Source organism: Notamacropus eugenii, chromosome 4, assembly GCF_028372415.1.
Source record: "Notamacropus eugenii isolate mMacEug1 chromosome 4, mMacEug1.pri_v2, whole genome shotgun sequence".
In the NCBI taxonomy this organism is placed as follows: domain Eukaryota; kingdom Metazoa; phylum Chordata; class Mammalia; order Diprotodontia; family Macropodidae; genus Notamacropus; species Notamacropus eugenii.
Window position 1 is genome coordinate 298,066,536 of NC_092875.1, and position 13,326 is coordinate 298,079,861.

The window sequence follows — 13,326 nt, forward strand, 5'->3', positions numbered from 1 at the left end:
AGTCCATTCTTTATTCAGCCTCAAAAGTGATTTTCCTACAGCATGGTTTTAGTCACATCAGCACCCTCCACTTAATGAATTCCAGGGCTCCCCGTTACCATCAGGATCAAATACAAAATCAGTTCTTTAACACTTAAACCTTTTACCACCTGAATTCTTCCTACTTTGATCATCTTATACTTTATTCCCTTCCATGAATGGCATTATTTAGCAATTTATTATTATTAGCCTGCTTGATGTTCTTCGCACAGGATGTGCCATTTTCCAACTCGATTTCTTTTAACTGGTTATTTCCCATGCTCAGAATTCTCTCCCTACTTACTTCCAACTCCTGGTTATCTTCAAAATTCAGCTTAAATCTCACCTTTGATGGAATACCTTCTCCTCCCTGCCACCCAGCCCTCTTCACTCTGAGATTTTCTTTCTTCATGTTTTATATATCTTGTTTTTACATAGTTATTTGTATGTTGTCTCCCCTTGGTAAATCATTTGAGAGAGGGATGTGTGTGTGTGTGTGTGTGAGTGTGTGTGTGTGGATAGCCAAGATTAAGGATGAAGTCTGTTTCCATGGAAGAAAGAAATGTCAGTATTAGAATGGTTGTTATATGAGACATGATATGAATACAGTGCTGGATTTGAATCAGGAAGGCTGGGGTTCAAATCTTTCCTCTAACACTCACTAGCTATAGAACAATGGACTTCATGACGCCTTTCTTAGGCTAAGATTCCTCATTCATAAGATGGGGATAATACAGCGTCAGACACTACTTCAAAGATTTATAGTGAAGCTCAAGTAAGAAATCATATAATTGTATAAAATGTTATATAAATGCCTATCATTATTATTGTGATAGATTTTGTGTACTAGAAAAATGAAAAATTCAGATTTTAGCTTCAACATAACATCACATAGATGAAGTCAGCCAATCAATAAGTGAATGAGTGACCAAATGGAATTATATATATTAAGCACTGCTAAACAAGGGTGCAAACGGTATAAAACTAAAATAATACCTGTCCCCAAGAAACTTGAAATCTAATGGGAAAGATTACAGGTATAGGGAAATGGCTGCCAGGGAAGGATATTTTGGCTGAAGAAGTCACAAGGAAGGTATATGCAACAATAAATACAGTGAGGGCAGAGAAAATGCCCAGATTGAAGATTAGAAGTCAGACCCTGGGAGTTTAGAGTTTAGTGTCTTAACTCCTTCTGGGCACAGGATGTGAAGACCTATCAGATAGCAAGATAAAATAACAGCAGACATATATATTCAGATAGTCATTTCTCATTCAAAATTGATAGTGGATTATGGGGGAAAAAGAGATCATCATGATTTTACTTTACTGAAAAACCTTGCCAAAAGTGAGTAGGCTTAGGAAAGAATTTTAAATGAAAAGGAGACAATTTGGAATATGAAGTATCATATTAGTCTGATATAAAAGGTAAAGAATATATCTTAAATATGTGTAAGATGTATTCATCAGTTGTTTGACCATGATTCAAATCAGTTCAACAAACATTTATTGAGTTACATTCATGTCCAAGATCTTGATACAAGTTGAAGTGGAACTAGAGCAAAGTTTGCCTTTAAGAAAGTCTGAAGATTTTGTGTAGATGATCATATAAAACACCGATGCAAGTATTCATTGTGTCTACTAAATATTAGATATGGTCCTAAATAGTAAAAATTCAAAGAAAAAGATTAAAAGTCTTTCCCACAAGGAGTTTATATTCTACTATGGAGGACAACTATGTACACATGAATACTTGAATATTTATTCTATACCGAGTCCTGAGGGAAGTTGGAAGAAAGTTTCAGCACTACCAAGCAAATGAATGGGAAAGTACAAATAGGAGAGGTTGGTTGAGCTGAACTTTAAGGGGAACAAAGGATTCCAAGAGGCTGGGCTGAGAAGGGTGGGAATTCTAGTCTTGAGGGAAAGAAAGTCTGTGTAAAGTAGATTATAGAAAGTAAACTCTTTGAGGGCAGGGACTGTCTGATTTTTGTCTTTGTATCTCTAATACCTAGCATAATGCTGAGCACATAGAAGGCCTTCACAAAAGATTATTAATTGGTTGGTTTATCAATTGAAAAGCATGGAGGCAAAAGATGGAATGTCAAGTACTGAGAACAGCAAAGACACAAGCTTAGCTGAAATGGAAGGTGTTTAAAAGGGGGTCAGGTGAAATTATTCTGGAAATGTAAACTGGATTCAGAATTGGGGGAAAACATTTTTCTGGATTGTGAGGCAGATGTAAAGCCTTAAGAATGGTCCAGGCAGCTAAAGTTCAATGTTTATATTTATATAACTGTCCATTCCTTTTTCAAAACTAAGCTACTAGACTAATCAGAAGCAAGTACAAAAGCCTATCCCAGAGGGGAAAACTGATCAATCTGACTCAGGAATCCTAATGGCAACAACATGGTGCACCCCCCTGAATAAGCGCCAAATCACTTTTTTTTCCTTCCATTTCCAAAATATTTTTGAGTTGTCATGTAGGCACAACCTTAGCTAACTAGCTTGATTGATTTTTTTTTCACTGAAATGACCAGTAGTTTAACTGAATTGATCTAATCGACTTGTTTTGTCATTGTGTAGAGCTGGCCTCAGAAATATTTCCTTTAGGGTTACTAAATGCCAGAGTCACTGAAGGGAATTTAAAGATTTAGCTTCCTGCTTGATTTCTAATATTATAGCACGTTTCTCTACTCGGCAGTTTTAAAATTATTTTATTGGTGGACAGTTGTTCAATCTAGAGTAAGAGGCTTTCAGTGTTAACTAAGTGTATCTATTTCTGTATTTTCACCCAGGTGAGGCCTCAGATGAATTTAGGCTCTATTTCTGACTTTTCTGTAAAAAAATAAAAGTGCCTTCTGAAAGAAACTATCACAAAAACTAGACAATCAAAAATCCATGCAAGAGTAGAGGTAAAGAACTTTTTGAAAATTATTAAGCATGACACTTTCACAAGAATAATGGACTAGAGAAAACACGTTTCAGGGAAGTCAGTATATTGTCCAGATGTTTGGGGTACCTTCACAACATAGTCTTGGGCAAGTGAGAATAATTTGTCCTTTTCCCCACATATTCTACTTGTGTTCCTAACAAAAGTATATGTATTTTTTAATTTTCCAGTTTTGTTCTAGACAACAGCAATCTATGTTGAAAAAGAAAGTTTGACATAATAGGAGTAAAGAAATCAAATAAGAAAATACTGACTTATTTTCACTTTCTCTGTAATTCTGTATGAACTCCAGACAAAGAAGGACAAAGAGCAAATGTTCCTGCTGAGAGAATGAACAAGGGAAAGCCAAGCATATACTGAGAATGAGATAAAAAGCAACAAAAGAGAGACTTGAGACTTAGTCTCTCTCTAAGCGAAGCATTGTTTTAGTCAGACATCCAGATTGAGCTCTCCCAGTTAATTAGATCATTTGTTCCATGAGATCTCTTTATTTGCATTTAGCTCTAATTGGACAGAACAAGATTGGGAGGCATAGTGGAACTAAATTCTGGTTTAAGTAGGCTGGGAGAAAAAGAACACCATATTTGGCATTGTAAAGGCATGAATCTAAAAAAAAAAAAAAAAGAGGAAAAAGCTTTCTAGTAAGTAAAAAATTCCAGCTCTTTTGAAAATCAATTCTAATAAGGTGAACATTGAGCATCCTTTAAAAATATTTTAGAATTCTTTCTCATTCATTTTGCTTTGAATCACGTAGCACAAAATGACATTTATATGTTCTGAGTAACTACTCCTATGGAAATTTTTAAAATTCAAATACTTTTTAAGATACTTGAGCTATACTTCTATGTTGATAAATCTATTTGTAAACAAATATATTTCAGGATATTTAGGTGAATATATTCTACATTTGTGAAGCAAATAAATCTCATTTAGAGAGAGTGGACCTTGGTTTTTAAATGAAATGTTCCTTTTTAAAAAAAAATAAAAAGCAATGATCAGACATTGTAAGATTTTGTGCACCTAAGATTATACAATAATTTAAAATGAAGTCAATTTAATGCTCTGTAATATAATTTCACTTTCCTTATGGTTGAAAAATGAAGGTTTCTTTTATAGACTATGTATCCCAAGATGATTTCAAAGTATTTTCACTTAGAAAATCTAGCTGCTATTACATATGAATTTTCAAAGCTTGCCAAGGCTTTGGAAGGAATGATGAAAATTACTATTGCACGACCTTCAGGTTTTCTTTGTTTCATAAAGGGCTAAGATAGCATTTTTGTCATTTTTCTTTCAGCTCAGGTCTTTCATCATAAATATCAAAGCATGCAATTATGCCTTCACATATCCCATCATATCTGCCTGTTTTCTATCGATGGTAATGGTATATATATATATATATATATATATATATATATATATATAATGTGTGTGTGTGTGTGTGTGTGTGTACATGTGTGTATATATATACACACACAGACATGAAGACATATACATATACATACATACATATATACATATATATATGAATGGTACCTTCTCTTCCTTTGTTCTTAAAAAATGTGAACATTTTTTTTTTGCTGAAAAAACTAAATTGTTCATACAATGAATGTTGTGCTGATAAAAAAATGTGATCAAAATAGCTATTCATATGTTATCCAAGACAGCATCAGATGTAATGGCTGAATGTCACACCGACCACATTCAGAGTAGAATGATTTGGCTTACAGGTGGGATTTTTATTATTAATGTTTATTATGAAAAGGAGGCTAGTCTTAACCTTGTGCAGTCTTAGCTTTTCCTTCTTTACTTTTGCCTTTCATATCAAATCTGCCTACTGAATGGTTCCCATTATTCTATCCCAATATAGATGCCTGTTCTATCACTCTACCTCACTCCACGCTTCCATGATGTTTATTTCTTGTAGGCATAGTTAAGGTCACTGGGATAAGTTAGCAATCCTTTTCATGCATTTCATTGCAGAAACTATAAATTAAAATAGCATATATCTTTGAAGAAAGCAATAAACACAACCACATTTTGCTATGCAGCTTTACCTCTCTTTAAGTAAATCATGTCTTCTGGGGGAAAAAGTAGTAAAAAGCAAATAGCTACATAGTGGAATTAATTTCCCCATTGTCTTCTATTAAGGCTCCAGATATGTGAGACCAAAGAAACCCAACTTGGTTCTAACATAAGGTAAAACCATACCTAAGAACAGTCTCTTAAAGAAACAGGTTTTCCTTTGTCACTGTCTAGTCTTTATATACATGATTCTGAAATATTAAAATTTTATCAAAATAGATTATTATGTTTAAAAGAAAGAGGGAAACTCATTTTACAAAAAGGAAAAATGACTACCTTAATGTCAGTCTATATAAGTAAACATATGAAGAGTTAACACTGGCTCTAGCCTTTTGTCTCACAGTTGGGAAAGGTCTAGTTGAAGAAGCAGAACTGGGGAAACACAAGTAAATAATGAAGCAAAATGTGGCTATGGATAAGAGATGTGCTCAAAAGTTTCAGGAGTACGATTTGATTGTACAAATGACCTCCAATAAGGTTACCACCATCATTTTTTTGAAAGAGCAGGTTCTTTTACAGTTAAAGGGAACTGTTCTGAAAAAAAACTGTTCAGTTCTCAGGACTTGGACTAACAGGCTTCTCTATAGAGTTCAGCTACAGAGCTGAAAGAGGTTTTTGAACTCTGAGTTTATAACCTTTGACCAAAAGTTAGAAGCAGGAGGGGATGTAGTGAGCACTCTATTTTTAGAATAGATAATGCAAGGAATAGAGCTCTGGACCTGGAGTCAGGAAGCTATGAGTTCAAATCTTGGCTCGTGTGACCCTGGATTAGTCACTTGCCTCTTTCAGTGTCAGTCTTTAAAGTGAAGCTAATCATAGTGCCTATGCCCCAGGGCTGTGATGAGGGAAAGTACTTTATAATCTCAAAGTGCTATACAAATGCTAGATGCTATTTTTTACTATTAATTGTCTTATCATTATTATTAATATTTTATTATCTGGTATCATGGCCTAGTATCATGAGTGTCCAAGGATCAAGGACTTCACTGGGAAAGCCAATTATTAGTCAAGAAAAGGAATTACTTGACTGAGCTTAGCCTGGCACTCCAGGAGCAGTAAGAGTGTAGAACAAGGAAAAGAGGGACATAACGTCAAAGAAGATCCATGATGTGGGAAAAGACCAGATGTTCAGAATAAAGTGACAAGATTAGCAAGAGTTGTTGTTTGAGGGATGGACACACAGGAGTTTAAAAATAGTTCTGTGAGGTTAGTCTATTGAAGAAAGGACAGGTAATACACAGGTCCTGGCAGTGAAAGGTCCAGACTCTTTGGGATACCTATTCAAGTAGGGAACCAATAAGAAATCAAGATAGCCTTAAGCTGAAGGTAATTGGAAGAAATGTGGACAAGTTAGACTCTTCAGAAAAGTTTAACATCATGTGCAAGAATCCCAATTACAGGGAGTTTGGGTTTCTTAAACATAAGGAGGAACTAGGCAGAGGCTTAGTTACAATGGGCCACAATCACTAGACAACTGAATTATAGAACAATTATTTCATTGTAGGAGAATAAGACAAGTACTTAGTTACTGAGTTATTAGATTGCTAAGGTCAGTAGTACCAGTAACAAGGCACGTTTTTGTTAAACTAGTGAGTTTCTGATTTGAGGATACCCTAAAACTCTTGTCTAGGGATAGTCTTTATTCCAAAATCTAGGGCAGGGTTGAAACTATAGGAAACAATTATGGAAGGTGTGTGCTGCCAACTTAAGTTATGTATCTCCATATAGAATGTCTAAACACATAGACAGGCAACTTGACAGGAGGCCTTAATATCTATATTTGGAATCTTGCCCAATACTCTCCATGAAGGATTTTGATTCCTGCCAGGAGGAGAGTAGGACAAGAGGCAATGAGGCTGGCATCTGTGCTTTTCTCAGAGTATCAGATGAAAATATCTATGAGTTGCCCTGTCCCCACAAATATTGAAGTGGATTAGAAAAAAATTAATACCCCCCAAAATATTAATATTTCAGTACATAACTGGTTTAGAACAAAAATCCCTGTATTAGTTGTGAGAGAATTCACCTCCAGAGTTATCACTAATCATTGCTATTCATGATTTCTTGTTATTTCTGGTAACACAAGCTCACTCTTTAAGCCTCTTTTCACTAATGCTCTTAGTAACGTTTATTTTCAAGATAAGAGTTTAAGGCCATTCTCTCAGGAGAGAAGTTCTGTTAGTCCTTTCTGTCCACATTTTTTCACTAGTTTTCATAGTTAATAAAAGACTGTCAGTCTCTCAAGTTTCTACTCCCTCTTAAAGATATAATAAGTGTATCAATTATGTTTATGATAGGGGCCATTGAAGCTGATGTTACACATATGTTAAATACAACATTCAGTTTGCTTCCAATTCTCTGGCAAGTTTCCTTATCTCTATGGGACTTCAAAAGCTACATAGCTATGCTGATTTTGTTAATGCTTCCAATATTTATAGGCAAAAGAATGAAATGAAGCCACATCTATTCCCAGTCATTCATTTATCTGTTGAATCATTTTTTCTTTAAATGGTCTGATGTACAGGTAGAAGTATAATACCAACCAACTTGACTTTAAGTCATTTTCATGACCTACTATTGTGTTAATACTGGCACTAATTGCAGTGTCTCTTTGAAGTTTATTTTGGTTCCAGAAAAGAACAAGAGGCTCTTGCCACTTAGATAAAATGTTTCAAGATTCGTTTTGTCATATATAACCCATGCTTTGTTTTATTTTTTTTTAAGGAGAAGAAGGAAGGAGTAGGGGGAGGAATGACAAGATGGAGATTAGCCATGAAGAGACATATCTTTAATGGAGGCTGCATCACTGCTATCAGTTATTAAATGCATAAAGGTGAAATTGCTTTCAATGAATATGAACAAAGAAAAATTGAGCCCGCATTCTACTACATATATGTGTGTGTGTATTTAAATTCTCAGATCACCTTCTGATATCTCAAGCTACTCTTCACAAGAAATTCTGAAATCAATAATGTTTAACTCATCTACCACAAATGATATTCTTAAACTATCATCTTTCCTATGAGTTTTAGTTGTTTAAAAGTAGACATTATGGTCTTTGAAAACTTTTTGCTTAACACTCTTCATTTTGAAGGCATTTGTCCTGAGAAAGGAATGTATTTTTCCATCATTATGAGCTATACTGTCAAAGGAATTGAACTTAGTTGGCTATATCTCAAGTTAAATGTCAAGAAACATATATTTTACAAATATATATACATGCTCATGTACAATTTCATACTGTTTCATAGATTTATTTTCGCACTCATTAATAAGCATGCTTCCTAAAACCAAGCAACATTTCATTATTTGTACAAGAAAAATTATTTTCAAACAACTGATTGAATTAGAAAAGCTTGATTTTTATTTTTTCTTTAAATTTGAGATTTTGCTAAAACAAATCTGTTCAAAAAAATGTTCAATTTTTTTAGTTAAGAATTAAATGTATATATACAGAAATTTGTTATAATATTATCATTAAAACCTGAATTAAAACTAAACATCCTTTTAAGAGGTTTTTTTTAAAGGTTGGGATTTATTTAAATATAGAATATTACCACATCAAGAAACCATAACTAAGCATAGTTATGGGATAATACTGATTATATAATAAGGATTTTGACAATGAGTACCCACAGCCCATGAGTGAGAATTCATTGATTCTTTTCAACCTATACCTATTACAGAAAATTTAAATATCCATAAAACAACCTTGTTCATTTGTGCATAGTATACAGGTCATTCTTTCTGAAGGTAAGAAAATGAGTTTAAATTTTGAGGGTTATCTCTTTACACATAAGTACACCAAGTTCTTATAATTTTGCAAAACATATACATTAAATGATAAGAGATCATAAGACAACTAGCAATAATCAAGTGTTCAAAGATGCTGAAAAAGAATTTCATCAAAGTGCATTTTTGAACCTACTATCCATTCTCAGTTTTTGTTACTTTCAACCAGAAATTCTTTTAGAGTATATACATTGTTTTCAAAACAGAAAACACATACAAAGTGATAGGTTTGAACCATCATGTTTTGAAACAATTGAAATGTATTTGATTTTTCTATTTATAAAGCTTTAAAAATCATGATTAATAAATAGAAATATTGCTATTAAATTTTCTTTCAACAGAAAGATATAGTAAAGAAGAAAATCTTATAGAAAATCATTTCATTTTTATATTATTTTGTTATAATTATGGTCTAATTTCTATTCTTAGATTCAGTGTGATATTTCTTATGATATCTTGATAAAGGGTGAGAAGTTAAAATCATAGCTACATGTCATATTTGAACCAACTGTTACCAGGACAATTAATGAACAGTCAATTGAATATAAGCACAGTTGATCTGATGATTTGGTTACTATGATTGTGTAGTGATCAAATGATTAGTTATTATCATCACTGAAAAACTACTGGAAAATGGTTGATTGAGTCACATGTTCAACTTTGTACTATTGAAGAGAAATAAAAAAAGAATTTAATGTAGAGAAATGGATACTATAGAGAAAGCAATGATAAGAAACAATTTGGAAATAGAATTGAGAAATGACACTAATACATAGGGGTCACTAAATTGAAACAATCATAAATTTAGAATGGAGATGAAACATAAATGACATTTGCTCCAACCCCTTCATTTCATAGCACAATAACAATGATTTATATGTATATTTTTGTGAAGGTTTGCAAATAGATTTACATGCATTATTTTAATTGATCTTCACAACCAGAGGAAAGTGCTCTTATTATCCCCATTTTACAATGGGCCCATTGAATATCAGAGACTAAGTCGATAAGTATTTGTTACCTGCTATGTATGAGGCATCATACTAAGCTAACAAGAGCTCCTGCTCTCATGGTGTAACAGCAAGTTGACTGCTAGTACATGTTAGCACAGGTTCTTGGAGCTGCTTTTCTTAAGGGAAAGCAATTTTTAAAGGGTTAACAATCTTTTTTAATTACATTCACTAGTTCAGGGAAAAAGTCAACAGAGAAAATATAAGCAGAGAAATAAAGACCAACAGACAGGACTCAACTGCCTGAATCAAAGTAATATTGCTATACACTTTACATACCTCCCTGGATCAAGAGAGCCTTTGCATCTGAGAGTCAGGGGTCTGAGCATATAGCCACTCATAGTCCTGACCAGAGAATCACAAGGTCCATCACATAAAGAATTCCCCAAAGTGAAATACCAACTCACACTTACAACTTCTCACAGCCAGTGGGCATCACAACCCTCATGATTCAGTGCCTAATTAGAAATAGGTAAAAGGTGTTACCTTCCTACAAAAGCTTCCCCCAAGGTAAGTCCCTCCTCCAATGGGCTCCAAGTTAGACATATTAATGGACAGTGAAGATCTTAAATCCCATTAACATTACACAAGGAACCCAATCTAATGGGGAAGAACCATGCAAACAACTACATATAGATCCTCTAAATATTGAATAAATTTGAAATAATCAACAGAGGGAAGACATGAGACTTAGAGGGATTGGGAAAGCATTCCTAATAAAGGTGAGATTTTAATTGGGACTTGAAGGAAACCAGAGAAACTTGGGGACAGAGATGAGAAGGGAGAGTATTCTAGGAATTGGGGAGAGTCAATGAAAATGCCTGAAGTCAGAATATGGTGTGTCTTATTTGAGAAAGAGCAAGGAAGCCAAAATCACTGGCTCAGTGTACACAATGGCTTCTAGGTTTCTATGACAGGATTCTAAGTCAGATATTGCTGAACATATTTCCATTCCTCTATCTATTATGCCAATAGAGACACTGGGCTCCAGAGGAGGGGAATAAAGTTTTTCGAAAATTTTGCAGGCTTTAAGTCACCAATCTGGAATATAAACCATGGTCTCTTGTTTCCAACTCCAATCTTCTTCTCAATGGACCATGCTGCCCCTACATAAGTTTGTTTCAGTTCTAAAAGTCACTTCAAGTTTGGGTGGTGGAAGAGTAGTCAGCTGATTAAACTCTGGAGAAAACTGGAGAAGAACCAAAAATAACAATTTGTGCAAACTGTGAAGGCAGAGAGTTCGTTTTTACCTCTGCTACCACATGTCAATAATTGACCCCAGGCAAGAGGAGGTATACATTCTCCTTCCTTTCATGTTCTTTTCTCCTTTTGCCTCTTGTAGCTACCCCATCTCCATTCTAAGAATTAGTTTCAATTGTATACAAAAGCTAACTGAAGTCATTTCTGTGGTTGTCATGACAAAATCAGATGTACAATATTGAGAATAAGAGTTCATGCAAAGCCCTAGATAATACTAACATTAAAGGATGATATTGAAAACAATTCCTACCCCCCAGAAAGGAAACAGAATAAATGTTCCTGGAGACAGAGTGGTATGGTAGAAAAACTGCTGCTCCTAGAATTAAGGGATCTGGATTTAAATCCCTCCTTTTACATTTATTACCTGTTTGAACTTTGTCAATTTACCTAAACTCCCTTGTGCTGAGTTTGTTCATCTCTAAGTTGAAAGGGTTGGGCTATATGACCTTTGAGGTCCTTTCCTTTGACATGTAGATATACCCCTATAACCCTATGATCCTACTCAAAGATAGAGGTAAGATGTAAATGCCTGTGATTTAGAGCTGAAAAGAAGCATAGAAATAATCTTGTGCTACTTCTTCATTTTATTCATTTTTCTTTTGAAATTCAATTAAATTGCTTTTAATTAACAATAGCATATTATATCTCCCTCCCGCCTAATTCCCATGGCAAAAAGAAAAAAAAAATATTTCAAACAAATATGCATTGCATAAGAAGAAACAAGCTTAGAGTAACTAAATCAAATCAAGAAACTATTATTGAGTACTTTCTATGTGCCAGGCACTGTGCTGAGTGCCAAGGATACAAAGAATGGCTCTCAAGGACCTCAGTTTAAAGGGGTAGATAACATACAGACAACTGTGCACAAAGAGGCTATATGGGGGGTAAATTGGTAATAATCTCAGAGGGAAGGCACTAAGAGTAAGGAATTGGAAGAAAACCTTCCTTTATAAGGTAGGATTTTAGCTAAGACTTGGAGAAAACCAAATAATCTAATAGATAGAGATGAGGAAGGAGAGAAATGTATGCATGGGGTACATTCAGTGAGGATGCCCAGTCTAGAGATGGAGCATCTTATAGAAGGGAAAGCAAAGAGACCAGTGCCATTGCATCCCAGCCTAGGGGGCTAATGGGAAAGGTAAGAGTGGGTAGGTTATAAAGGGTCTTAAGTGGAAAACAAATTATTTTATATTTAATTCTGGAAATGATAGGTAGCCATCAGAATATATTGAATAGAGGGATGACATGGTTGGATTTTCACTTGAGAAAGAATAATTTTACAGCTGAGTGGAGAATGGACCAATATGGGGAAAGACCTGAGTCAGGGACATGCCAACCAATAGTCTATTGTAACAAATGAGGAATGAGAGGATGAGGGCAATTGCAACAGTTTGAAGAGAAGAAAGAAGGCATATAGGAGAGATATTACAAAGGTAGACATATGACTTGGCACACACTCGATTGCCACACAATCTGACTCCTAGACAAAAAACCTCAGACCTCTATTAGAATTCCCAGGTAGATACTACTGTCAAATGTCAGCCCAAATCATAGTGTATGGAACTTTGGATTGGAATTAACCCCACTAAAAACACTGAAAGGGTCAATAAATCCTAAGAGGAGACCATCCCATATCTCCATGAGGGCCCTGGCCTTTCTGAACTGAGACAAGAAGAATCTTTGGATCTAGTCTGTGCTGCAGAAGTAATGAAGAATTTTCAAAACTCAAACATATGTTCCATGGCTTCCCTCAGACCTTGACTGACAACATACAGAACAGCAAAATAGGGGATTATTTTGTTCACTTCCCAGAGAACCTCCTGCTACATGGGGTAGAAAATGTCCAGGGTCATTTGCCTTATGCCTTTCAGATGAAAAGCAAAGAACAGGTGGGAATGGTGATATGCTTTTCTGTGCTTAGGAAAGATATCTTCCTCTATTGTCCAGATGCTGAGTATATTCAGTAAGTTCAATTCTGATTGGCCTAAAGTCAAGGTAGGCTTTATGGGACACACACCCCCAGCCAGCATTGTGCTGTCACTCAGGTTTTTTTTAAGTTAAATGCTTTTTTCCATTTGTCATACAACTTGGCTTGTAGAGAAGCTGTGAAGGAGGAGGGCTAGTTGGTCCTTCAAATACCTGAGGAAAGTAGCTTCAGGGGAGGCCATATTTGTCTCCTCAGGCCCGAGCCTACAGAAGCTCTCAAGCATG